General features: G+C 37.2%; 1 long non-coding RNA gene across 3 annotated transcripts; it reads left to right on the forward strand.

The window, feature by feature from the left end:
- Positions 1-1,160: 1,160 nt before the first annotated feature.
- Positions 1,161-3,970, forward strand: LOC133712073 (uncharacterized). Of its 3 annotated transcripts, XR_009847143.1 has the most exons (10): positions 1,161-1,484; positions 1,596-1,633; positions 1,762-1,849; positions 1,945-2,076; positions 2,230-2,288; positions 2,380-2,684; positions 2,937-2,975; positions 3,114-3,168; positions 3,340-3,591; positions 3,801-3,970. It is a non-coding gene; the product is annotated as an uncharacterized LOC133712073 (long non-coding RNA). The 3 variants fall into 3 exon arrangements; XR_009847141.1 differs by having other exon boundaries at positions 2,380-2,975; XR_009847142.1 differs by lacking the exon at positions 2,380-2,684.
- Positions 3,971-12,641: the final 8,671 nt, after the last annotated feature.

Consider the following 12,641-nt stretch of genomic DNA (forward strand, 5'->3'; position numbering starts at 1 on the left):
AAGGTGAGTGACCAAAGTGTTGAATAGGTAAAAGTTGAATGACCATTTGTGATATTCTCCCATGATATAAACTTCAATTACTTGCATTTCGAGTATTACTTTCTTCTTGCTTTCAAAGAAGGAGCACAATTAAGTCTCAAGCCTTGTTTGTCTTCATACAATGCTCTACCAGCTTTCAAACTTTGGGGGCTCTCACCATTGCGTTGTACTACTCCCATTTTTAAATTGGTAAAATGGCAGCCTCCTCCTGAGCTCTGGTTAAGAGTAAATATTGATGGGTCGTTTAGGAGCACAGAGTTAGCTGGCTCCAGAGGTATTTTCAGAAATGCTAACGGTCAATTTTTTGGTGATTTCTCTTTTAATGTTGATGTACCAAGCGCCATTGATGCTGAGGTATTGGCAGTGATTGAGGCAATCTGAGTGGCTTGGGTCAGAAATTAGACACACATATGGTTAGGAACTGATTCAATGCTGGTGGTGAATTATTTTCGGTCTTCGAATCTAATCCCTTGGAGGCTTCATAATCATTGGTTAAACTGTCTTCACCAGGCTAATCAATTAAATTTTCATGTTTCTCATATTTATAGAGAGGTAATGTAGTTGCTGACAAGCTAACAAACTCTGGTGTCTCCAATGAAGGTGTTGCTTTGTGGCTCACCATCCCATCCTTTTTGAAAGAAGCTTTTGAACATGATCTCTCCTCAAGAAATGCCTATCGATTTTCCTAGTTTTGTCTTTTTTGTTTCGGGCTCATTTTTTGAGTTTGAATTTTGGTTTGGGTTGTCTTTTTTGTTTGTTAAAGTGATTTCAGGTCTAGGCCCTCGCTTTAATACTCTTGTATTAGCTTACTGTGTATTATTAATAACAATTGAAACCGGCACTACTAGAATTTTGATCTTAGACATCACGACAATTACATCGGTGATGAATTCACGCGATGTAAAAAAATATTTTTAACATCGATTTCTGAAAATTCGATTTCTACTTATATAATTAACATCGTTTATTACTGTTGACCGATGTCTATATTTTGATTTCAAAATTTTCAAAAACGCGGAAAGACCAAGTTAGAAATTTTCATACACGCGGGGACAAAATTTTCCCACTTTAGCTCATTCACTTTATCTCCAACCTAAACTTGCGACCCATTTTGTCTCTCGCTCTTCCCCGAAACATGTCCCTCTACTCCCTCCCCTCCCGCTCGCACTCTCTCTCTCTCCCTTTCTCCCCCTTCCCTCCAATAGAACCAAAACCACACAACCCTAGAAGATGGTGGCCGGCTCATCTCGGAGGTGTAGCCTGGCATTGACTCGTCGGAGGAAGGCGAAGAAGATGGTGATTACGGTGAGTCCACCCCGGTGGTCAGAGATCGGTGACGGAGGAGAGGGATTCCTCCAAATCCACTTTCTCTCTCCTTTCCCTCTCTCTCGTCTGTGCTTCTCTCTTCTCTCTCGTCTGTACTTTGGTCTCAAGTAAACATTGAGGTAAAAAATTCGGCTAATCCATCCACTTAAATCTTTGGGCCTTTATCAATTTTCACTCTTGAGTACTTGGACTTGGTCAGAATCAGTGATAGGGTTCATTCTATTTTTCAGGCAAAGAAATCCAAGGAGGATCTGAAGGAAGCCTGCTGGTATGGGTTTGCTTAATCTCAATTTCAATGCTATTTAGGAATTGTGCGTGTAATCTCAATTTCAGTGTGACCGATCATGCTCAAATGCTCTTGAACATCCTATGAATTTGGGCCGTCTCCTTTTGCAGGTCTCTCTTGTTTCATGATTTTGTGGCAAACTGCTTGACAAAAGAACATCGGGTTGAAGAGTGACGGGTCAGAGTTTTTGGAAAACGGGTGACTGGAATTATGTTTTTTTTATCTTTCATTTTGTATTTGTTTTTCACTTTTTTATACATTTTTTCTGACTGGAATTATCATCCAATTGGCAGTGAAGCGGATGGATCAGATGATGAATTCAACAATGGGAATGAAAGAAGTTGTTCGTGTGTGGTTATGTAGATTGGCTTGTACCTGATGATGATTTAGGGTTGGACTTCTCTTTAGATGCAACAATGCATCAGGTAACATACCGCTAACAGTGCTTTTCCGTTTGACTACTTATTTCTGGAAGGAGAAAAGCGTTTTTTGAGTTGATGCGGAATACCACCATAGCAAGGAGTATTTTTCCGGCTATGCTCATCACACTGAATAGTTCTGTCATTTCTTTTCTCCAGAGTTTTTGGAAAACGGGTGGGGTCCGGAGCTCAACTTTCCCATCACATTTCAGTTAATTGTGAGTAGTAGTGGTGCCCTTTGATTATGTTTTTGATGTTTGATGCTCTGTGATTGCATTATGTTGATAATGCCATACTACTTTTTTGCAGAAAGATACATGGATCAATATGATTGAGAATTCAGTATTTCTGGTCTCATCTAGATCTGCATTATCCCATTGTTTCGTGTCAGTTGGATGTTTCTATGTTCATACTGTATATATACCAGCTTTCGAATCCCTCCAGCTTCTTGCTTTTTCACTTTTTGGTCTGAAAGCTTATGTGAAAGCCAAAGCATTGCCCAAAAAGCTGGAGAGAGAGCCAATAGGTTTCGTGGGTGTTGATTAATTACATGTTTCATCTCAAGCAATTGTCTCTCACACTAAATGTTATAATTGGATGAAAATAGAAGTTATGTGAGTACTCCGCTAATGCTTATTTGTTTGTTGATGTACTTGGTTTTGGGGATTTATCTGTAGTTTAAGGTAGGTCATTATAACAGGAGCTATTGAGTTTTTTAGTATTGTCTACTTTTCTGTCCTTTTCTTTTGCTAGTTCAAATTAATCCTAATGTGTTCTTGTTGCTCAAAATCCTATTGGGTTATGTTTGTTTGGACTGAAAATTAGCTAAAGAACGATATCCTAATGTCTTATTATATAATGGCCAGATACAAGTGCTCCAAGGATAAACATATGCAATTGTTGAGGTAAGTCTCACATATTAGACATTTCAGCTTTCTTTTCCAAGTTTAATTGTATAAGCAAACTGGGTAGCTATTCTTTTATAATAATCAAATAGTTTGGTTTCAGTTCTGCTTCTACTAACAGCGGTGTTAATAATGTAGACATTCAAGGAGACTGATTGCAGCTGGAGCAGGAATTGCCTTAATTGATTCAGTGGTAATTTCTCAATCAATGTCTTGCTGATAATCTAGGCTAATTATGTGTCCTGAACTGTTTGGGTGATATGTTTGCATTGAAGTTCAATTGATTGTGAGACTCTTCAAAAAGATCAAAATTTTATATGGTGTAAATCTCGTCTCTTCCAATACATTTTGTTTCTTATCTCAGGTAGAAGAGTCAAAGAACAGCAGGGATCCACCTACTGGTTTTGCTTTAATAAGACCTCCAGGACACTATGCAATTTCAAAGGGTCTGATGGGGTTTTGTGTGTTTGGAAATATTGCAATTGCAGCTCATTATGCTCAACGTGCACATGGCTTGAAGGGTGTCTTTATAATTGATTTTGATGTTCACCACGGGAATGGGACAAATGATGCTTTCTATGAGGATCCGGATATATTCTTCCTTTCAAATCACCAAGTAAGTAACAATTTTCGATACATTGTCTGTTCAAATTTATTTATGTGTTCTTGTTATGCTAGTCTAGATTTGAAGTTTACTCCATGATTAATGACTGCTGATGGTAGTGTGAATATAGCCCTTGAAGTATGGATCTAGAAGATTCCAAATTCATCTGTGGAAGGGATAGCTTGGCATAACTTAATCTCATTTTTATTTTTGTTTTGCAGAAAGTAGTGCAAAGATGGCCTTGCTTATGGAATGGTACACAATGACCGTTTTACTTATTTGCAAGCCTTTTGTTTTGTATATGGAGAAGTTTAGGCCATATGTCCCCTTCTCCCTACTCTTTGTACACTTTTTATCAAAAATAGTATTAATGAGAATTTTCTTTTGGTTACCACTTGTATTCTCATTGTGATAATTTTCTAGTGAAGAAACTTATTTATGCACATAAGAAGCAAACCACTTTTAAACTAGAAATTGAAGCAAAAAGAACGAAAACTCAACAACTTAATATAACAAACTGATGTCATAAATGACTAAGAACATCAGTTCTATTTATAGAACAGATGTCTAATATTGATATATAAATCAATTTCTTTCGTAAAACGATGTCACAAGAGGAAATGAAATCAGTTTTTTATAAACCAACCGATGTCTGGAGTCATTTTATACATCGAGACGTTATAAGAAACTGATGTCTAGAGTTATTTTTAACATCGGCTAAAAACCGATGTCTGGGTTTTCCTGATCTTTAACATGACCCACTAAGACATCGGACGATTTTTTTTTTAACATCGGTTTCTGGCCGATGTCTAAGGCAAAAATTCTAGTAGTGCGGGCATGGAGTTGAGCCTCCTAGCTAGGTTAAGTTCCAAACTTCTAAAAAAAAAAAAAACTTAAAATTTTGTTTTATCAAAGTTTGCGATACATATATTTTGAATAGAGTTTTTTTCACCAACAGTGCATATCTGAACACTTAGGAGACTTTAAAAATGATACCTGAACTTAAAAAGTTATCAATGTGCTATTGAGTTCATCTCTCTCTAGAAAACGCTAAAGTCCTTTCGGCTGCGAGATTGCTTTCTCGTCTGGCGACGCTGGACTTCCGGGCTGGCTGCTGCCAGACGGGATGGTTGATGGTATTTGTCCTGGACTCCCATGAATAGGCGCTCGGGCTTGAAGTTTTTGCAAGATGGAAGGCCGGATCAGGTGGACGTCACTGCAGAGCGGGGTTGTGTCTGCACGGGTCTGGTGGGCCTCATTGACGGAGTTAGAAGGTGCTGAAGACGGCGGTATGGGGTCGAGGTGCTGAATCGAACGGTTTGACATCGTGGAGGCATGGGTCGAGGGGCTTTGTGGTGGACATGTTTTCGTGGGCGCTGGATCTATTGGGCGTCTTCACGGCGGCATGGATCGAGATGATTGTGGTCCTATGGATTGTGGCAGCGGAGTTCGCCGGTGCCACATCAGAGCTGCAGAATGGCTTCCGGGCGGGTCGGTACTACCTTCTGGGCTAGCAGTCCTGCTGGGCCTGAGTTTGGGTTCTTATTTGTTGGGCTGTTGTGCTTTAATTTGGGCTAGGGCTTTGGCCCTTGGTCCAACTCCATGTTTTTAGCTTTATTGTAATTACAATAAATTTCCTTGTATTAGGAATCTAGATTATTAGCTCCTATACCAATGGAGGATCCCCGCTACCTCTATGAATTTGATTGTATAATGAGTAGGTCTATTTCTATGTACTATTGTGGGTACTACTGCTATCTTATTGTCTGTCTATAAATGGCAGCGGAAGGGTATGTAACGGCTTATTCTGGCTTGTGATGAATATTATCCTGCCCCGTGGGCTTATTAAAAAAAAAAAAAGTTATCAATGTGATATTTGAACTTACTTTTTCTTATCTTTCTTATCAATGTCGTCACAAAACTTTGATTAAAATTTGGGCATTGAGTTAAGGCCCCTAAATTGTTGGCCCAACTCCTACCTGTTTTTTTTTTTTTTTTTAATTGTCAAAATAAACTGTTTAAAATTGGAAGAACAACCGTACTCCAACAAAATTTAGCTTAGCATCGAACATTCAAACTAGCATGACGATTTACAATAAAATAAAATCCTAGCATGACCATGAGCTCAAACTTTACAACAGAAACCTTCTTTGTAAATTAATACTCATTTTTCATGGGCTCCGTAGGGATTAGAGGAATCCAGAATTCGCGATCGCGAGTGGTGATAATCTTACCTTTGCCCATAACCTAAAGCTTTTGAGAACAGTACCAAACTAAAAACAAAGCACTAATAGAAGTTTTCTTTGCAACCACAAACCTTTACTTTGTGAACCATCCAGAATAATGAGACACGATAATTGGAACAAGGATCGAGCCCTGCAAAATAAATACTAAGCGGGGTATATTCAATTAATACTCGTTTTGTATTTTACAAGTCCATTAAAATATGGAAAATGCTTGAGACACCAAATATTTATACTAAAATTGAGTATCAAATGATGTGACATACACCATCTCGGAAGATGATTGTATGCACCGACAGTGCAAGTGCACTGTCAGTTATTTTAATCTCTAAAAAAATAACAGCCACTCATCTAATCCACTCATTTATATATTTTAATATCAAAAAAATTACATCCATTCATATTGCAAGTACCCATGCACTGACGGTGCATGGAATACACTCCCCACCATCTCATCAATATTATTCTAGAAATTTCAATGACATGGATTTATTTATTTTCAATTGACTAAACAATGACTAAACAAAATTTTACCCTTGAAATAAATAAACATTAAATAGAGAGACTTTAGCGATGAATTCCACTTCCCAAGAGCTTTGGTCAAACAAAAACTTCGAAGGATCCGTTTTGGGGAAAGATAAGCTTGAAATCAAAACACAGATATTGCTGCCATATTCTCACTGTTCCCTAGTGCAGTCATTGGAAATGCCCAAAAGCCAAGTACACTTTGCGCTACAAGGTGATATAGCCATTGACATTGTGAAGCAAAACTCTAGATGTATTAAGAACTCTGCAAGTAAAGGAGACATCAATAAAAATAATTAGAAATAACGTACTACATGTATTAGAAAAATGATATTCAAATTCCAGCTTTGAAACAGTTGTCAAATAGTTCAGAAGGCAAAGCTTCAGCACTGGCATCTGCAAATGTGGATGCATAAAATCAATCCAACCCTCCAACGGTCCATGAGTATTATGTTGGAAATTTCAGTTATATATATAAAATATATTACATAATTAATTGAATAGGCATGATGGTTGAAAATATATATAATCAGATTTATGATTATAGAGAAAAGACAAGATAAAATTATGAAGAATGTTAAACTAAGGTCTCTTCTCTGTGGGAGACAGGAACGCGCCGCACGCGCTCGAATTTTGGTCGAGGTTTAGCCAAGGTTCTCTCGTCCGGCGGCACTCCACGTCGGTGGGGCTTGCCTCGGCGTCGCTGTGAGGCTGCCGGACGGGTGTTGATGGTCTAGGGTCCTCTGGCTTCTAGGATCTGCAGTGGCTCTAAGTCTGATAGCAAGATTTTGCTTTGTTTGGTTCGAAGCTTCTCCGTGGTGGGAGTCATGACGTCCGGGTCAAGGGGCGGCGCGGGCTGGTGTTTGACTCCAGGCATTGGCGGCTATGCAGCTTCATTGTCGGGGTGCAGTCGGCGTTCTAGGGGCACAAGGGTTCCTTTTCTTTTGGATCGGGTCTGGTGCTTTCTCGATTCGATGTTGCCTTTGCGGTGGTGGCGGTGTGGTATGCGGCGGTCCTTGAAGTGGGCGGAGACGATACGGTGCGGTCGGGCAGGGCTCTGGTTGCGACGTGCGTCCTCCTCAGCGTAGGGAGGTGGAGGTGGAACAGGGCTGGATCAGCGATTTGGGCCTAGGGTTTCTGTTTTTTCTTTGGGCCATTTGGGCTATTTAATAGCTGGTTTTATTTTCCTTTTTTAAGGAACTCTAGGATAGTAATTTTTTTACTTTCAATAAGTCCCTAATTTTTTAGGGAGCTACGCACTTTTGTGCCTCTAGCGAATCTTCCGGAGTAGTACCGATGGAAGATTCATGCTATTTCGATGTATTTAATGTCAAATGAGTGACCTAGTTGTATGTACCACTGTGGGTACTAACACATCTTATTGTCTGTCTATAGATGACAGCGGAAGGGTATGTAAGGGCCATTCTGGCTTTTGATCAATATATTGGCTATCGCCTTCTTTCAAAAAAAAAAAAGATAAAATTATGAAGAGGTACATACTTTATATTGAACAATTATGTTTAAATTGAAAGGGTGTCTTTGGCACCTCTTGATCTCTATATAAAGAGCAGTACATGCCACAAGTTTCAATCATCAAATCATTCTGCAATTGACTCTTCTCTTCTCCCTCTTCTTCTCTTATAATCATACAATTTCCTTCTAGTAGTTTCTAAGGGAATTATTCGATTTTGCTTATCGCAGATTCCAAACTTTGTTGTATCCTGGAAGTGATTTGCCAAGAACCCTTTAGCAAACTCATTGAGTGGGGGCAAATAACACTTTAAGGAAACGACTCAAGTCGTACCTCAAAGTTATTCTTCTATTTTCCTTTTCTCCATTTTTCTATATCCATAAATATACTTTCTCCCTTAAATATTCTATTTTCTATATACCCCCACATTCTTAAAGTGTTATTTTCATTATGGAGAACAAGTCTGGAAATATGTCTATGAGTATTATCAACCAAGATGTCTACAAGTTAGACAAATTTGATGGAACAAATTTCACTCGATGGAAGGACAAAATGCGATTCATGCTTACTGTTCTAAATGTTCTATATGTATTGGATCCAAAGTTGCCTCCCCTGCCTGAACCAAGTGATAAAGACACTGAACAAATAATTGTTGATCGAAAGAAACGCGAGGAAGATGAATTGGTTTGTAGAGGACACATCTTGGGTACCTTGACAGACCGCTTGTATGATCTGTACACACACATCAAATCTCCAAGAGAAATATGGGAAGCTCTTGAGCACAAATACACCACAGAGAAGAAAGGTACCGATAAATTTTTATGTTTAAATATTATGAATTCACTATGTTTGACGATAATAATTATTCCTGAGACCAAGTTCACGAGTTACTGGTATTGGTATCAAAGCTTCGTGAACTGAAAATAATTATTCCTGATACTATGATAGTTGGGGCTATTATGCATAAATTACCCCAAACATGGAATAATTATAGAAAGAAACTTCTGCACATGTTAGAAGATATGAGTTTGGAGAATCTGCAAAAGAGCATTCAAATTGAAGAAGAAACTAGAAATCTGGATAAGAGTTTTTCTTCTCAAGATTTCTCCAAAGTTCACAATGTGGAAGCAAGAAAATATCCAAAGCACCAAAGCACTTCAAAGTGAAAAATGACAAAGGGAAGTTCAAGAAAACCAACTACTCCAACAAGAAGTCGAATGAAAACAAGGCTTGTTTCCATTGTGGAAAGAAAGGCCATTACATTCGTAATTGTAGACATAGAAAGTATAGCGAGCAATATGCCAAAAAGACAAACGGTGCAAACATGGTGGAAGATACTGAAAGCGATATTGTGGCAATGATATCCACCATGAATATAGGCATGCTTACTGAACTCAACATGGCATCAACAATAAATTCCTCTGATTGGTGGTATGATTCTGGAGCTACCGTCCATGTGTGCAATGACAAAGCACAATTCAAGAAATATGAAGTGACAACAACTAATCAAGAGATATTAATGGGAAATCATAATTCTGCCAAAGTCTTAGGAAAAGGAATTGTTGAACTACAGTTCACTTCAGGAAAGAAAGTGACTTTAATGAATGTTATGCATGTTCCAGAAATAAGAAAGAATCTTGTGTCTGCAAATCTCATTTGTAAAAGCAGTATAAAAACCGTGCTAGAATCTGACAAAGTAATAATGTCTAAAAATGGGATGTTTGTTGGGAAGGGTTATTCTTGTGATGGGATGTACAAACTTAGTATTATTAATAATAAAGTGAATTCTTCTGTTTATATTGTTGAGTATTCTTCTCATCTATGGCATTTACGTTTATCACATATAAATTATAAATCTTTGAAATACATGCATACACATGGTTTGATTAATTGCAACAATGATGTTAGCGATAAATGTGAAATCTGCATTCAAGCAAAGATGACTAAGAAACCTTTTCCAATGACTGAAAGAAATGTTAATTTACTAGATTTGATACATTCAGATATCTGTGAGTTTAATGGTGTTTTGACTAGAGGAGGAAAAAGATATTTCATTACATTCATTGATGATTGCTCTAGATTCACTTATGTATATCTTTTGTCTAGTAAAGATGAAGCATTTGCATGTTTTAAACGTTACAAGGTTGAAGTAGAAAATCAAATAGGAAAGAAAATTAAATGTCTTTGTAGTGATAGAGGGGGTGAATATTTTTCAAATGAATTTAATTTTTTCTGTGAAGAGCATGGTATTGTACATCAGAAAACAGCACCATACACTCCACAACAAAATGGATTAGCCGAAAGAAAAAATAGGACACTTACTGAAATGATCAATTCTATGATGATAAATGCCAAAGTTCCTTTATACTTATGGGGCGAAGCATTATTTACTGCATGCTTTATTCACAATAGAATTATATCTAGAAAAACACGTGTTTCACCCTATGAAATCTGGAAAGGTAGAAAACCAGATTTGTCATACTTAAGAGTATGGGGATGTTTAGCCTTTTATAAGGCACTTGATCCCAAGAGATCTAAACTGGGTCCAAGAGGGATTAAAAGCATATTTGTGGGATATGCAGAAAATTCAAAGGCATATAGGTTGCTAAATTTGGACTCTAATACAATAGTTGAGTCTAGAGATGTAGAATTTATAGAAAATAAATTCTACAACGATTATGGCACTGATATAGACTATAATGAAGCACCTTTGCCTAACGTAAATCCGAGTTCTTCTCAAAGTGAGAAAAGAAAACAGCCTGAAACTGTCATTGAACCTAGAAAAAGTCAAAGAGTTAGAAAAGAAAAAACTCTAGACCCGGATTTTATTTCATCTCAGTCTATTGTATTTTTAGTAGAAGGAGACAGAAATAAAATTAAGAAGAAAATAGCTATAATTTTCAATGTAGAAGATGATCCTAAAAGTCTAAGTGAAGCATTGGCTTCAAGAGATGCAGCCTTCTGGAAAGAGGCTATTGATGATGAAATGCATTCATTAATTTCAAATCAGACATGGGTTTTAGTGGACTTACCACAAGGATCAAAAGCAATAAGTTGTAAGTGGGTATTTAGAAGAAAGTATAATACAGATGGATCTATTCAGACCTTTAAAGCTAGGCTAGTGGCCAAGGGCTTTAAGCAGAAAAAGGGAATAGATTACTTCGACACTTATGCACCAGTCGCTAGAATTACATCCATTAGAGTATTGTTTGCGATGACATCATTATATCATTTACATGTACATCAAATGGATGTGAAAACTGCATTTTTGAATGGTGATTTGGATGAAGAATTATACATGGAACAACCAGAAGGATTTGTTCTTCCTGGACATGAAAAGAAAGTATGTAAGTTAGTTAAGTCATTATATGGTTTGAAACAAGCACCAAAACAATGGCATGAAAAATTTGATTTTGTCATTTTGTCATTTGGATTTAGACATAATAATGCTGATAAGTGCATATATTCTAAATTCACAAATGACTATGGTGTCATTATATGCTTATATGTTGATGACCTACTCATATTTGGAACAAATATGAAAGGTGTAACTGATACTAAGGAGTACTTAAAATCAAAGTTCAAGATGAAGGACTTGAATGAAGTAGATACTATCTTAGGAATTAAGATAAAGAAGCATAATGGGGGTTATGCATTGTGTCAGTCACATTATATAGAGAAACTACTTCTTAAATTTAATCATTTACAAATTAAAGAAGCAACAACCCCTTATGAGCCTAATGGCACTAAACTTAGTAACTCTGGTAGATCAGTTGCACAACTTGAGTATGCCAGTGCAGTGGGAAGTTTAATGTATGCTACACTGTACAAGGCCAGATATTGCATTTTCAGTTTGCAAACTTTCTAGATACACTAGTAACCCTAGTGTTACTCAATGGAAAGCAATCAGTAGAATTTTTGGTTATTTGAAAAGAACCATAAAGTTAGGTGTATCTTATTCTGAATTCCCAGCAGTACTGGAGGGATATTCATATGTAAGTTGGATAACAAGTGCTAATGATAATAAATCTACATCGGGATGAATTTTTACAATCGCTGGAGGAGCGATTTCTTGGGCTTCTAAGAAGCAAACATGTATAGCACATTCAACTATGGAATCTGAATTTATAGCTTTAGCTGCTGCAGGTAAAGAAGCGGAATGGCTTAGAGATTTGTTATTGGAAATAGTGTTGTGGCCACAATCGATGCCATCCATTACTTTGTACTGCGATAGTGAGGCTACATTGTCTAGAGCATATAGTAAGGTATACAATGGAAAGTCTAGACATATTAGCTTGAGACATGAGTATGTCCAACAATTGATAACAGATGGAATTATTAATATTACCTATGTTAAGTCGAATAATAATTTGGCGGATCCGTTTACAAAAGCACTCTCGAGAGATTTAGTAGTTAAAACATCTAGTGGAATGGGGCTAAAACCTTTACCTATTTAAGTCACCAGTAATGGTAACCCAACTTTCTCTAGAACATCACTAGTTAAAAGTTTAATGGGTAATAACAAGTTACTGTATGTGATTGTAGAAGCACTGAAAATTAATTACAAAGCCTATTCCAGGATGATCAGTGCAAAACTGCTACGTTGAGGAGGATGAGATAATTTCTCTTAATGAGGTTCATAGTTTATGTCTATAGTAGCAAGGACATGAGAAGAAACCTCACCTAGATGAACATAAGAAGTGGTGCCGCTTCTACCAAGAGTTGGGTTTTATCTTGTAAATGTTCATAAAACCGGGATGAAGCACAAGGCCATAATAGTGCTTAATTGGTGTAGAATTTGCTTTAAGGAAATTTAATATGAT

The sequence above is a fragment of the Rosa rugosa genome, chromosome 5 (assembly GCF_958449725.1).
Source record: "Rosa rugosa chromosome 5, drRosRugo1.1, whole genome shotgun sequence".
Classification (NCBI taxonomy): domain Eukaryota; kingdom Viridiplantae; phylum Streptophyta; class Magnoliopsida; order Rosales; family Rosaceae; genus Rosa; species Rosa rugosa.